Consider the following 13,045-nt stretch of genomic DNA (forward strand, 5'->3'; position numbering starts at 1 on the left):
GTTCACTCTGTCGGGATTTGTACTTCCTTCGTTTCAATTTGTTTGAACACTCTCGGAGTACGAAGGTAAAATTGATTAGTTTTTTGTGTGAATTGATTCTTTCATTTTTTTAAAATAAAATTAACATATTTAGAAACTACGTAAAAATACTATAAGCCGCAAAGTTAACAATTCAAAATATGTAAAAACTATTTGCAAAAAATATGATCAAAGAAAATCTTGTTTGAATCCCCAAATAGTAAAAGACTCTTTCTCTTTGAAATGAAGTGACTAACTAGTTTGTTGTTATTAATTAATTTGTTTGAATTTACTGTTATTTAGGATATTAATTTTCGATTGGAATTATTGTACCAAAATAAGGTTAATTTCTTTTAGAAGAAAAAAGAAATCAATAAACTTGGGTAAGACAAGAAGAAAGAACAAATAAAAAGATTTTGTTTTACGCTTTAATGTTCAATTTTTTTATTTTATGTTAATTCTTGTGGTGTTATTTATTTTAGGACTAGTCTCTACACGTGCTTTGCACGTGATCTTATAAAAATTGAATATGAATATTTAATATCAAGATAAATGTGGAGTGAAATAATACATTGTCTAAAACTTTTTCATATTATTCTAATATTTAAAAAAACTAATAGAATGTCACTCACTAATAGTAATAAAAGTTATACAAAATCAATTGCATTCCATGTGTTTCAAATTCTTGAAAAGCAACGATACGACTTTTCAGTGTTTCCGTAGATTTTCTTTATTCGGAGAAGGGTAAGACATATCCCTTTACTATAAAATATTATTTAAAATTGTCTTCCGTTATACTAATCGATTAAAATTGTCCCTACCGTCTTACTATTGAACATAATTGCCCCTCATTTGACGGAAGGGACACGTGGCAGCCTTCTAAGTATTTTTGATACCCAACCCGTTATCCATATTGAATACCCAATATCCACAACCCTAATCCCGACCTATCCCAAGACTTATTTCATTTCCTTCACAAGAAAAACTCCTTCCTCCAAAATATGGAAGTGTTCAAAAATGGTGGTCCTTAAATTTAACACTAAATTCTTCCAACGAGCAGTAGTTGATCTCTTTGATTTAAGCACATACAACACCACGATTCAATTCTCAAGAAAATAATGTTTAATAGAATTTCAATATAGAGACAATTCAAGTTCAAAGAACTCTAATTTTGCAGTGATATTTGCAACCTCAATTCTCAACAGCAAACATTATAAATTAGAATAAGATTAATGCTCAAATGCCAACTGCAAAGTACTGTCAAATCCTTAAATTTCATTTTTTTCAATCATAGAAGCACTAACAAGATTTTTCAAGCTTAGTTGCTCGAATTTTTCGATTCGGAAAGTGGAGATTTTTTTTTTTTGAACCTCAAATCTGATTCATCAAGGAACCCCACAACTCTTTTACTTGCAAATCTTCTTTAACCAAACTAAAAATTAGTGGTTAATCTAAGATTTTAGCTCAACAAAATAGACCCAGATAATTATTTCAGTAGAATAATTCTAATACTTCAACAATTTTGGTTTCAACTTGGATAACTTAAGAACCCAACAGTTGGAGTTCGATTATTTTTACCCAGTTCTTTAAATCAGTTGCTAGCATAATTCTGAATCAAGAGCAGCTCCAAACAATCAAACCAATATTAGGATTTTCAAGCATCCAATAGCACAAAAATTCCTTTTCGAAATTTCCTTTTTTTTTGTATGATTTATGATCTGAAAATCAAGGAAATAAACAAGTGATTGTTCTAAAAATTTTCTAGTCTACACTCTAAAACAAAAAAGATTCAATTTGTAAGAAATTTGGAAGCATGGAGGAAGGAGCTTCACTTGGGAAAGAGATAAACTAAGAGAAAGGGACGGGGATTAAATTGATTAAGTCTTGGGATGGGTCACGTATAGGGTTATGGATATCAGGTATTTAGTATGGGCAATTGGTTGGGTATTTAAAATATTTACAAGGCTGCCACGTGTTCCTTCCATCAAATGAGGGGCAAATATGTTTAATAGTAAGACGTCAGGGGCAATTTTGATCGATTAGTATAACGGAGGACAACTTTAAATAATATTTGATAGCAGAGGGATATATCTGACCATTTTCCGCTCTTTATTTGATTGCATATTACACTTGAATTCAAACTTGAATTTAACTAGTAGAATCTTAATAACTAGGGGAAAAGGTCAAATATACCCCTCTACTTTAGTATATTGTTTATATCTACCCTCCGTTATACTATTGGGCCACATCTACCTTTACCGTTAGCCAATTTTTTAAAAAATACCTCTCACCCAACGGAAAACCACCAAATTAAAAAAAAGACTTATTTTTTTAAACCCATTAATAACCCGTAAACCCCTTTTATTTGCTGCACTTTTTTCTCAAAGATTAGTCATCTCTTTCGTAGTCACTTGTTGAACTGAAGAAGTGAAAGAAATAAAAATACCGACAACCATATATTCATTTATATATTTAGTCACAATTCTTTTAATATCATGTATGTTTATTATATTCTACCTTTTCCAATTTCTTTTTTCTTCTTCTAGCTTTTCTCTTTGTTTTTTTTTCGTCATGTCGAACTGTACCGAGTATTCATCATAATTTTCTTTCCACCATGACTTGAATGTTTATAGTATCTTATTAGGTTGACAGTTTTGAAGTCTTAAGGCAACTACCGAGGTATTTCTTCCTCCAATTGTGAGCCTTTATTGATGAGTATTTAAGCACTATGATTTTATTATTCTATTTTAAGCATTTGAGCTACGAGTATTATCGCTAAATTACGCCTTAAGAACCAAAGTTAGAGTCCAAGTTATGGGGTGTGATACTCATAATTCTTAGTAACAACTGGACTTATAATGAACAAAAATTATAAAATAATTAGAGGAGATTCAATTTAATATCAAGCTACAATCTAAGGAATTCATCAAGAATAAAAGAAAGTACACCACCAAGTTGGAAAGTAACTTAACAACATAAGCACACTAACTTCATATATTAACTAAACACAAGTATTGTTAAAGTATATATCAGTTGTTACCAACATACAAACCAACTATCAAGTGTGCATTACATTAGACAAAGGGATGCCATATTATATAACCACACAAAAATACAACCGAAAGTGATAACATGACATCCTAATGCTACCATGAACAACTAAGAACCAAAATATAAGTTTTTACTAATCCTACCGCCACCATCATTCTCACTCTCTCTCTAAATGAATAAAATGTATTAAGACGTCTCAGAAATTTAGGTTCCGTATTTTTATATGATGGGTTTAACGGGTTGTGGATTAATATATTTTTTTTAATGATTTTTTTTTAATTTGATGATTTTTTGTTAGGTGGAGGGTATTTTTAAAAAGTTTGGCTAACGGTAAGGGTATATGTGGCCTAATAGTATAACGGAGGGTGAATGTGAACAATATACCAAAATAGAGGGGTATATTCGACCTTTTCCCTAATAACTACATGAACTGATCGTTTGACCTTTTTTATTTCGATTTTTATGACATTAATTGTAAATTTTTAATTCATTAGCAATTAATCCATTACAGTATATTGAGACTTCTAATATTATTCATCAATCTATGTGTTTCTTTGTCTGTTTTAATTTATATTTATATTACTTCTTTTAATCTCTTGGTTTTTCTTTTGTTTTAGTGTCTCTAAATATGGATAATTGTCATTTGAAAATCAGAAAATGTAAAAGAAAATATTAACCGGCTGTCGAAAAAAAAATCGTTGTATACCTTTACCCAAACATATATTATCGTTTATGCAACAATATCTTATTTAAGTTATTTTTTATAGTTATTCACGTACGCTGTTCAATAATATTAAATATATTTATTACAAAAAAGTATTTGGGTATCTCAGTATAATTAAAAATCATTGCACAAAGTAAACCCGATGAAAACACCTTAGAGTCTTACATCATTTACAAATGTTGTTAGATGATCTAAAATACATGCTATATGTTTTTTTCAAGAATAAAAAGAGTAATTACCTAGAAGCTTGCTTGTAATCCAATTTGTTCGGGGAGTTTATATGTCCAAAGTTTTGGGGCAAGTGCACATAGCTATTCTAAGGGATGCTATTTAGAGATTACTCAATACTTATTTTGTCCTAAAATTTTAAACTAAAAATTTTAACTTCAGGATAATTCATGATATTTTTGCCCCGAAAAATTAAACTGGAAAACTGAAATTCATGACGCACTGGCTAATTCCTACATAGTAGCCCTTTAGAGTGGCTACCTGGTGTATTTACCAAAATTTTGTCTTCTCAAATTCACTTCTGAATCATTTAATTGGTTAAAAGTTAGTTTGTTACTTAAAAAACCATAGCCCGGTAGCCAGACTCTTCACCGTTTTCGGAGACACTCTTTATTTAATTACATATCAAACGTGAATATACTAATAATTCTAATAACAAACTAATAATCCATATTCACATATTGAATCTAAGTAGTTACATCAACTAATCGTCCCACCTTTTTTATTGCTCTCCTAAATTGATTTTTATGACATTATTTATAATTTTTTTGTAACGACCCGACCGGTCGTTTTGTGTAATTGCGTCATGTTTTCCCTTTTGATGTTTCACACATGTGTGTTTATGGTTATGACTTACGGGGTTAATTAGTTTCGTTTCGGGATGATTGCGGGTTAATTTGGACCCTTTGATTCTTGGTTTAGAAGCCTAAATTATTTATGTTGACCAATAGTTGACTTTTGTGAAAACGACCCCGGGACGGTGTTTTGATGGCTCTGTTAGATTCGTATCGTGATTTTGAATTTGGGCGTATGCCCGAAACCGAATTCGGAAGTCCATAGGTTGATTTGTGTTGTTTTGCTGAAATTTAGCAATTTGAAATTGAAAAGTTTGACCGTAGGTTGACTTTTGGCTATCAGAATCGTAATTTGGTTTTTGGACTTGGAATAGGTCTGCTATGCTATTTAAAACTTGCCTGCAAAATTTGGTATCGTTTGGTTGATTTAATAGGATTCAGACGTTTAGTTGCAATTCTAGAGGTTCTTGAAACTTACTTTAAAATTCATGTGTATAGGTGTCCTATTCGTAGTTCTAGATGTTATTTTTGTGTGTTGATTGCGCGAGCGAGTTTGTATGATATTTTTCGACTTGTGTGGATGGTTGGTTTGGAGCCTCGAGGGCTCGGATGAGTTTCAGACATGTTTCTGAATGAATTAAACTGAAAATGAATTGCAGCCATTGTTGGTGCTCAATTATCGTAATTGCGAGCACCAGCCTCACAATTGCAAAGGTGACAGGGGGGTCTCTGATGTCGCAATTGCGACTGGCCCCTTCGTAATTGCGAAGTCAGCAGGCCTGAGGGCAGAGGTTGCTTTTGGGAATAATTGTTCGCTTTTGCGAAGGTGTCCAGCTTCGCAATTGCGACAATTGTTGAGGCTGTCGGGGTTTACAAATGCGATACCTGATCCGCAATTACGAGTTGCAACTAGACAAAAGGGATGGGAGTCGGGATTTTTCTACATATTCTCTCATTTTAGAACCCTAGACTTGGTAGGAGGCGATTTGGAAAGGGGATTTTCATCTACAAACATTGAGTAAGTGATTCTAATCAATTTCCAACTATATTTCATCAATATATCTTAGATTTAACATCAAAATCATGTGAATCAAAGTGAAAATTTGTGAAACTTTATCAAGTTATTGAACAAAATTTTATCAAGTTTTTGAAAAATAGGAATTTGAATTTTGAGAGTTAATTTGGACTCAGATTTGAAAACTAATCACATAAATGGGCTCGTGGGGTTATGGGTAGTCGGAATCTACCCTTGGACCCAGGTTTTGACCAGGCGAGCCCGGGGTTGAATTTTGTTGACTTTTTGGTAATATTGTAAAGATCAAAGCTTTATCTATTGTAATTGTTTTCCCTTGCATTGGTTGATGATATTAAGTCACTTTTGGTAAGATTTGAGCCGCGTGGAGGCAAATTTTAGGGGAAAAGCTATTTTTCGAGGATTGGGTTGGCCTAGTTGAGGTAAGTATCTTGCCTAACTTTGTGTAGGGGAACTACCCCTTAGGATTTGGGACTGATTGTGTTATTTGTGCTATATGAAAGCCGTGTACGCAAGGTGACGAGTGGGTACACGGGTTATATGTGGTATTTGACCGGTTTAGGCTACTTAGACTCTTTCCATGCCTTAATTGAATTGTCTTATCATGTTTTAAATTCTCATAGTCAATCTACTCTTACTTGTGTTAGTCTATCCTTATATTCCGTATTTGACTTTGTTAACACTTGTTCTACATCTTGCTTGATACTTTGCTCTTATGCTTTAGTTGAAGTTGTTGCCTCTTTTGTTGTTACATGTTATCTCTTCCATTGTTGACTTATCCTTATTTGAAGTCATTGCTATATGTCATCTCTTCCATTGTTGATTTATCCTTACTTGAAGTCATTGTTACACGTTATCTCTTTCCTTGTTAACTTATCCTTATTTGAAGTCCCCGTTACATGTTATCTCTCCTATTGTGATTTATTCTTATTGATATCGTGGTTACACATTATCTCTCTCATTGTTGAGTTATTGGTGTTGAAGTTGTAAAAGCAGTTATCACATTGAGGCGAAGTTGTTAATTGTTGAGATATATTCCTGTTGAGAAATTTACATTCATTGTTGCTGTTGATATTCTTGTACACATTGTGGTTGAGCTATGAGCTATTATTGTGAAAATATTGATATTGTTGATTATTGGTAAGTTGTGGCATATGGACACTTGTGGTGCGAGTTGTTATTGTGATGTGATATCAATGTGCATGCGTCGGTATAAGGATAGGGGTTAATGTGCATGCGGCGGCGTAAGGTGGGACTTATGTGCGTGTTGCTTGTAAAGAAATTACTTGAAGCCACACAACGTCATAAGATGGGCTAAAGTGCGTGTAACTATTTTGGAAAAAATGTTTTCAAAAGTATTTAAATGTAAGGCTCACGTGGCGGCATAAGGAACGATTGTGATTGAAATTATGAAAAGTAAATACGAGACGGTAGCTCGGTTGTAATTCTTGTTATATACGAGACAGTACCTCATTTGTGATTCTTGTTTTATACGAGGCAGTACCTCGTTTGTGATTCTTGTTTTATATGAGGTGGTACTTCGTTTGTGATTCTTGTTGTTTATCTCAGGTTGTAAAGAGTTATTGGTGAAATAGTTCTTGTTGCTTTTATCCTTCCTTGTCTTATCAAGTTTGTCCGCGTTTGACTATTGTGGTTCTCTTTAATTGCTTTCTTTATGTTATCTCTATGCTTACAATTATGTCATTAGTCTATGTTATTAACTTGTTTCGTATCATTTATTTCTCCGCTTTCCATTACTTCTCGCTATTATGTTTTCGTTTCGTTTATTATGTCCTAATGTGTCTTGACCTAGCCTCGTCACTACTCTACCGAGATTAGGCTTAATACTTACTGGGTACCATTATGGTGTACTCATACTACGTTTCTACACATCTTTAATGCAGATCCAGGTACGTCTGCCCGGGCTGGACGTTTGTGTTTGATTATAGCTATCATCCAGAGACTTCAAGTTATGCATGCTCGGCGCCCGCAGGCCTCAGAGTCACCTTTCCTTATCTTTTATTTCTGTTGTATTTTTCATTCAGACAATGTTGTAGTAGACATTCTAGATTATTTTGTAGAGCCTATGACTCAATTCTATCGGTTTTGGGAAGTGTGTTATTGAGATCCTATTTTGGAAGTTTATATGAGTTTATCAGTCTTGCTTTAGTATTTCTGTTGATTATTTCTGTCAAGTTATTATTAAATGTTAGGCTTACCTAGTCTTAGAGACTAGGTGCCATCACGACATCCTAAGGAGGAAAATTGGGGTCATGATAAGTTGATATCAGAGCTCGAGGTTCATAGGTATTGCGAGTCATAAGCAGGTTTAATAGAGTCTTGCGGATCGGTACAGAGACGTCTGTACCTATCTTCGAAAGGCTACGGAACTGTTAGGAAAACTTCATTTCTTTGATTCCTTATCGTGCGAATTGATTGACTTCGAAATCTAAATCTTTGACTTTCTATTCTCTCACAGATGGCGAGGACACACACTTCTGGATCCGACGATCAGACACTCGCCCCCCTGCTAGAGCCGCAAGAGGCTGGGGCCGGGGCAGAGGCCGAAGGAGGGCACGTGGTAAAGCTAGAGCACCTGTCCGAGCTGCGGCTGAGGAGCCACCAGTAGCTCCAGTTGGGGGACAGGCACCCGAGGCACCTGTTGCCACCCCTGCACTTCAGTTGACCCTCGCACAGTTCTTGAGCATGTTAGGTACTCTAGTTCAGGCGGGGTTGATTCCACTTGCACCGGCCATATCTCAAGCTGGGGAAGGAGATCAGTCCCCTGCGGCTCGTACTCCAGAGTAGTGGGTCCATGTGGATCAGGTCCCAGAGGTTATGCCAGCTCAGCCTATTATTCCGGTTCAGCCCGAGGTTAGGGCAGTAGCATCTTAGGAAGAGCAGCTTAGAGTTAAGAGGTTCAAGAAGTATCATCCTTCTACTTTTAGTGGCTTTGCTTCAGGGGATGCACAAGATTTTTTAGAGAAGTGTCATCGTATTCTCTACACCATGGGTATTGTGGAGACGAGCGGAGTTGCTTTCACTACATTCTAGCTGTCAGTAGGAGTGTACAATTGAAACCGACAAACCGCACCAAATCGGAAAAAAAAAAACCGATAGTGGTTTGGTTTGACTTGGTTTGGTATTGGAAAAAGAAACCCGATCATAATTGATTTGGTTTGGTATTAACGGAAAAAAGTCAAACCGAGACCAAACCAACCCGACATTACATATATATATTTTTAGAATTATTTTATAGATTAAAATATTAATATAATATAATTTCCAAATCATTATTTAAATTTATCAAGATCTTTGTTTATTAACAATGTAATAATAGGATGGAATTAAATTGTAGCCCACTCTTTTAGAACAATAAAATAATCCCAAGCCCAAAGCAAATTACACCCCTAAATCCCTAATGTCAGTAGTTGTTCATTTTATGAAAGCAAGTAAAAAACTAGCCTTCAACTTCAAGGTTTGTTCAAGTCGTCATTGTCATCCTCCTTTTAAGACCAGTTCATCATCTTGATTTCAGGTATTATCCATGACATTTTAATCTGTTTTTCAACCTTAGAAAGAAAGAAAGCGGGAAAGAAAGAAAACCATTACTTTTGAATTGCATTGCAAATAAATTAGTTTCTGTTCTTCTATTTTTTTAATTGTTTATTACAGACTTTTGCTTTGTAACTTGACCTTTGACAAAATTATTCAGTTTACATTGCTTCTTCTACTGTAGTGACATTTTAATGGTTCCTAAATGGAAGTCATTGTAGAGCGACGAAAAAGATTTACTTTTAGCGCGCCTATATATGTGTTTGCAATTAATTAGCTTTCTAAGTAGTTCAATTGATTAGTATTCATTCATTGACTTGAATGCTTTTTCTGTTTCAGATCCCTCTGGCTCATAAACTTTTATTGAGTCAATTTTGTGCAAATCTCGAATACATTTGATCTTCCTGCTCCATTTGTACTGCACACTGGCTGCCCTCATTATTGGCACTATCATCTTCCAGGTTATTACTTATTCTTGCTAGCTCTTAGGTTTGTCCTGTTCTTATGGGGTGTAAGATACTATTTTTGTTGAAATGTATCAGCCAGGTGAGACGGAGGAGGAGTTCTCAACCAGATTGGCTAAAAATCTAGAAGATCTTATCCTCAAAGAGGGGCCTGAAACAGTAACTTTTGTCAACTTTAACTCACTACTGCTCAGTTTCTGCATTTAGGGTAATTTATTACTGATTAATTTACTTTTTTGCCTCAGATAGCTGCTTTCATTTCTAAACCAGTCATGGGGGGCAGGCGGTGTCATACCTCCTCCAACAACTTATTTTGACAAGGTAGTTTTTCTTTTGCCCATTTGTCTGTTCTTTTTCATTCTTGTGGGGGAAGTTATATTTGTTATTGCATTGCTAGTTTTTAGCATTATTGGTGATAATTCGTATGTAGAATGCAATATAAAAAATCTTGTGCAACATTCTTCAGGAGTGAGCAAAGGCTCAAAAGAAAGGTACTAAAGAAATATTTGGAGTATAAGTTTATCGAAAAAAACCCAAAAACTTCGAGGAAAACCGAGATTGAAAAATTCAACTTTTGTTGGTTTGGTTTGATCTATAGATTTAAAAACCCGATATAGTTGGTTTGATTTGGTTTTGATAAAAATCGAACCAACCCGGTCCATGTACACCCCTAGCTGTCAGGAGTAGCATATTAGTGGCGGCAGGTTTACGAGGAGGGTAGCCCAGCCGATGCAGCTTCACTTACATGGACTCAGTTTTCAGAGATGTTCTTAAGAGAGTTTGTTCCCCAGACCCTTTGGGATGCATGGAGTGCAGAGGTTGAGCATCTATGCCAGGGTACAATGTTAGTGTTAGAGTATGCTGCCAGATTCAGTATTTTGTCCAGACATGAACCTACTTTGGTTTCTACAGTTATAGAGCGAGTCTGTCGATTCATCGAGGGGCTCAACTCTTGTATTAGGTTCAGCATGGCTCAAGAGTTGGAGACAGATACCCCATATCAGCAGGTGGTAGAGATCGCACAGAGGTTGGAGGGTATGCGGGACCGTGAGAGAGAGGATAGGGAAGCCAAAAGGCCTCGAGGTACTGGAGGATTTAGTGGTGGTCACGCTGCAGCTACATGCCATCATGGTAGAGGCTATGTGAGTCGTCCAGTTCACTCAGTACTTCTAGCTTCTATTGGTGCTCCAGTTATTCCAAGGTCTCAGGTTGCACACTTTGCTCAGCCACTTTCTAGTGCACCTCCTGCACGGGGTGCCTTCAGCGGTCAGTCCAGCTGACCAGGCTCAAGCCAGTCCCAGCAGCCACGCCTACCGAGATCTTTCTTTGAGTGTGGTGATACCCGTCATATGGTGAGGGACTACCCCAAACTCAGGAGGAGTGCACCTCCGCAGACTACTCAAGCTCCACGGATTCAGTTAGGTCCACAGACTTCTCAAGCCATGGTTACTGCCCCAGTTGCCGCTCCACCTGCACAACCAGCTAGGGGTGGGTAATGGGTGGGTAAAGGTCGCCCTAGAGGGAAGGCCAGGCCAGATTTTATACTTTTCCGCTAGGACGGAGGCAGTCGCATCAGACACAGTCATCACAGGTATAGTTCCGGGTTGTCATTGAGATACATCAGTCTTATTTGATCCGGGATTCACTTATGCATATGTGTCATCTTACTTTACTCTGTATTTGGATATATCTCATGATTCCTTGAGTTCTCCTATTTATGTGTACACGCCTATGTGAGATTCTATTGTTGTGGACTGTGTGTATCGGTCGTGTTTAGTTGTTATTGGTGGTTTTGAGACCAGAGTTGATCTATTGTTACTTAATATGATAGACTTTGATGTTATCTTGGACATGGATTGGTTGTCACCCTATCATGCTATTCTAGATTGTCATGCCAAGACTGTGACATTGGCTATGTCAGGTTTACCATGGTTAGAGTGGAGGGGTCCATTGGATTATGTTCCTAGCAGGGTTGTGTCATTGCTAAAGGCTCAGCGCATGGTTGAGAAGGGTGTGATGCATATCTAGCCTTTGTGAGAGATGTCAATGCTGATACTCTTATCGTTGAGTCAGTTCTGGTAGTGAGAGACTTCCCAGATGTATTTCCAGCAGATTTTCCGGTCATGCCGCCCGATAGGGATATTGATTTTGGTATTGACTTGTTGCCGGGCACTCAGCCCATTTCTATTCGACTATATCGTATGGCTAGTGACGAATCTAGGAATTTACCAAAGGGTATTCAAATTTGAAAGAAGTAAAAAAAACTCGACAAAGTGTGTTCAATGTGTGTTATATACCTCTAAAACATAATATTTTACCTATATACATAGTGCAAGTTTTCAACGAAGGGTGGTCAACTGACCACCCTTATAACCATGTGGCTTCGCCACTGCGTATGGCCCTAGCAAAGTTGAAGAGTTAAAGGAGTAGTTGCAAGAGTTTCTTGATAAGGATTTCATTCAGCCTAGTATGCCGCCTTGGGGTACGTCGGTTTTGTTTGTGAAGAAGAAGAATGGTTCTATGCACATGTGTATTGATTATCCGCAGTTGAACAAGGTTACAGTGAAGAATAGGTATCCATTGCCACGTATTGATGACTTGTTTGATCTGCTACAGGGTGGCAGAGTGTTCTCGAAGATTAATTTGCGGGCAGGGTATCATCAGCTAAAGATTCGGGATTCGAATATTCCAAAGACCGTCTTTAGGACTCGGTATGGTCACTATGAGTTCCTTGCCATATCATTTGCGCTGACCAATGCCCCAACAACATTTATGCACCTAATAAATAGAGTATTCCAGCCATATCTTGATTCAATCATCATTGTGTTTATTGATGACATCTTGGTGTACTCCCGTAGTCGGGAAGATCATTAACATCACCTAAGGATCATTCTCCAGACCTTGAGAGAGAAGAAGTTGTATGCAAAATTCTCAAAGTGTGAATTCTGGCTTGATTTGGTGGCATTTTAGGGTCATGTTGTGTCGAGTGAGGGGATCGAGGTAGATCCGGAGAAGGTTGAAGCAATTCAGAATTGGCCCGGACCGTCTTCGGCTATTGAGATTCGAAGTTTCCTTATTTGGTCGGGTATTATTGCCATTTCGTAGAGGGTTTCTCATCCATTACTGCACCTATGACCAGATTGACCCAAAAGGGTGCTCCTTTCAAATGGTCTGAGGAGTGTGAGGCGAGCTTTCAAAAGCTCAAGACTGCTTTGACTACAACCCTAGTATTGGTGTTGCCTATGGGTTCAGGGTTTTATACTGTATATTGTGATGCGTTACATATTGGGCTTGGCGTGGTGTTGATGCAAAATAGTAGGGTGATTGCCTACGTGTCTCGGTAGTTGAAGGTCCCTGAGAAGAATGATCCATTTGGAATTGACAGCTATTGTTCATG

Source organism: Nicotiana tabacum, chromosome 21 (genome assembly GCF_000715075.1).
Source record: "Nicotiana tabacum cultivar K326 chromosome 21, ASM71507v2, whole genome shotgun sequence".
Lineage (NCBI taxonomy): Eukaryota > Viridiplantae > Streptophyta > Magnoliopsida > Solanales > Solanaceae > Nicotiana > Nicotiana tabacum.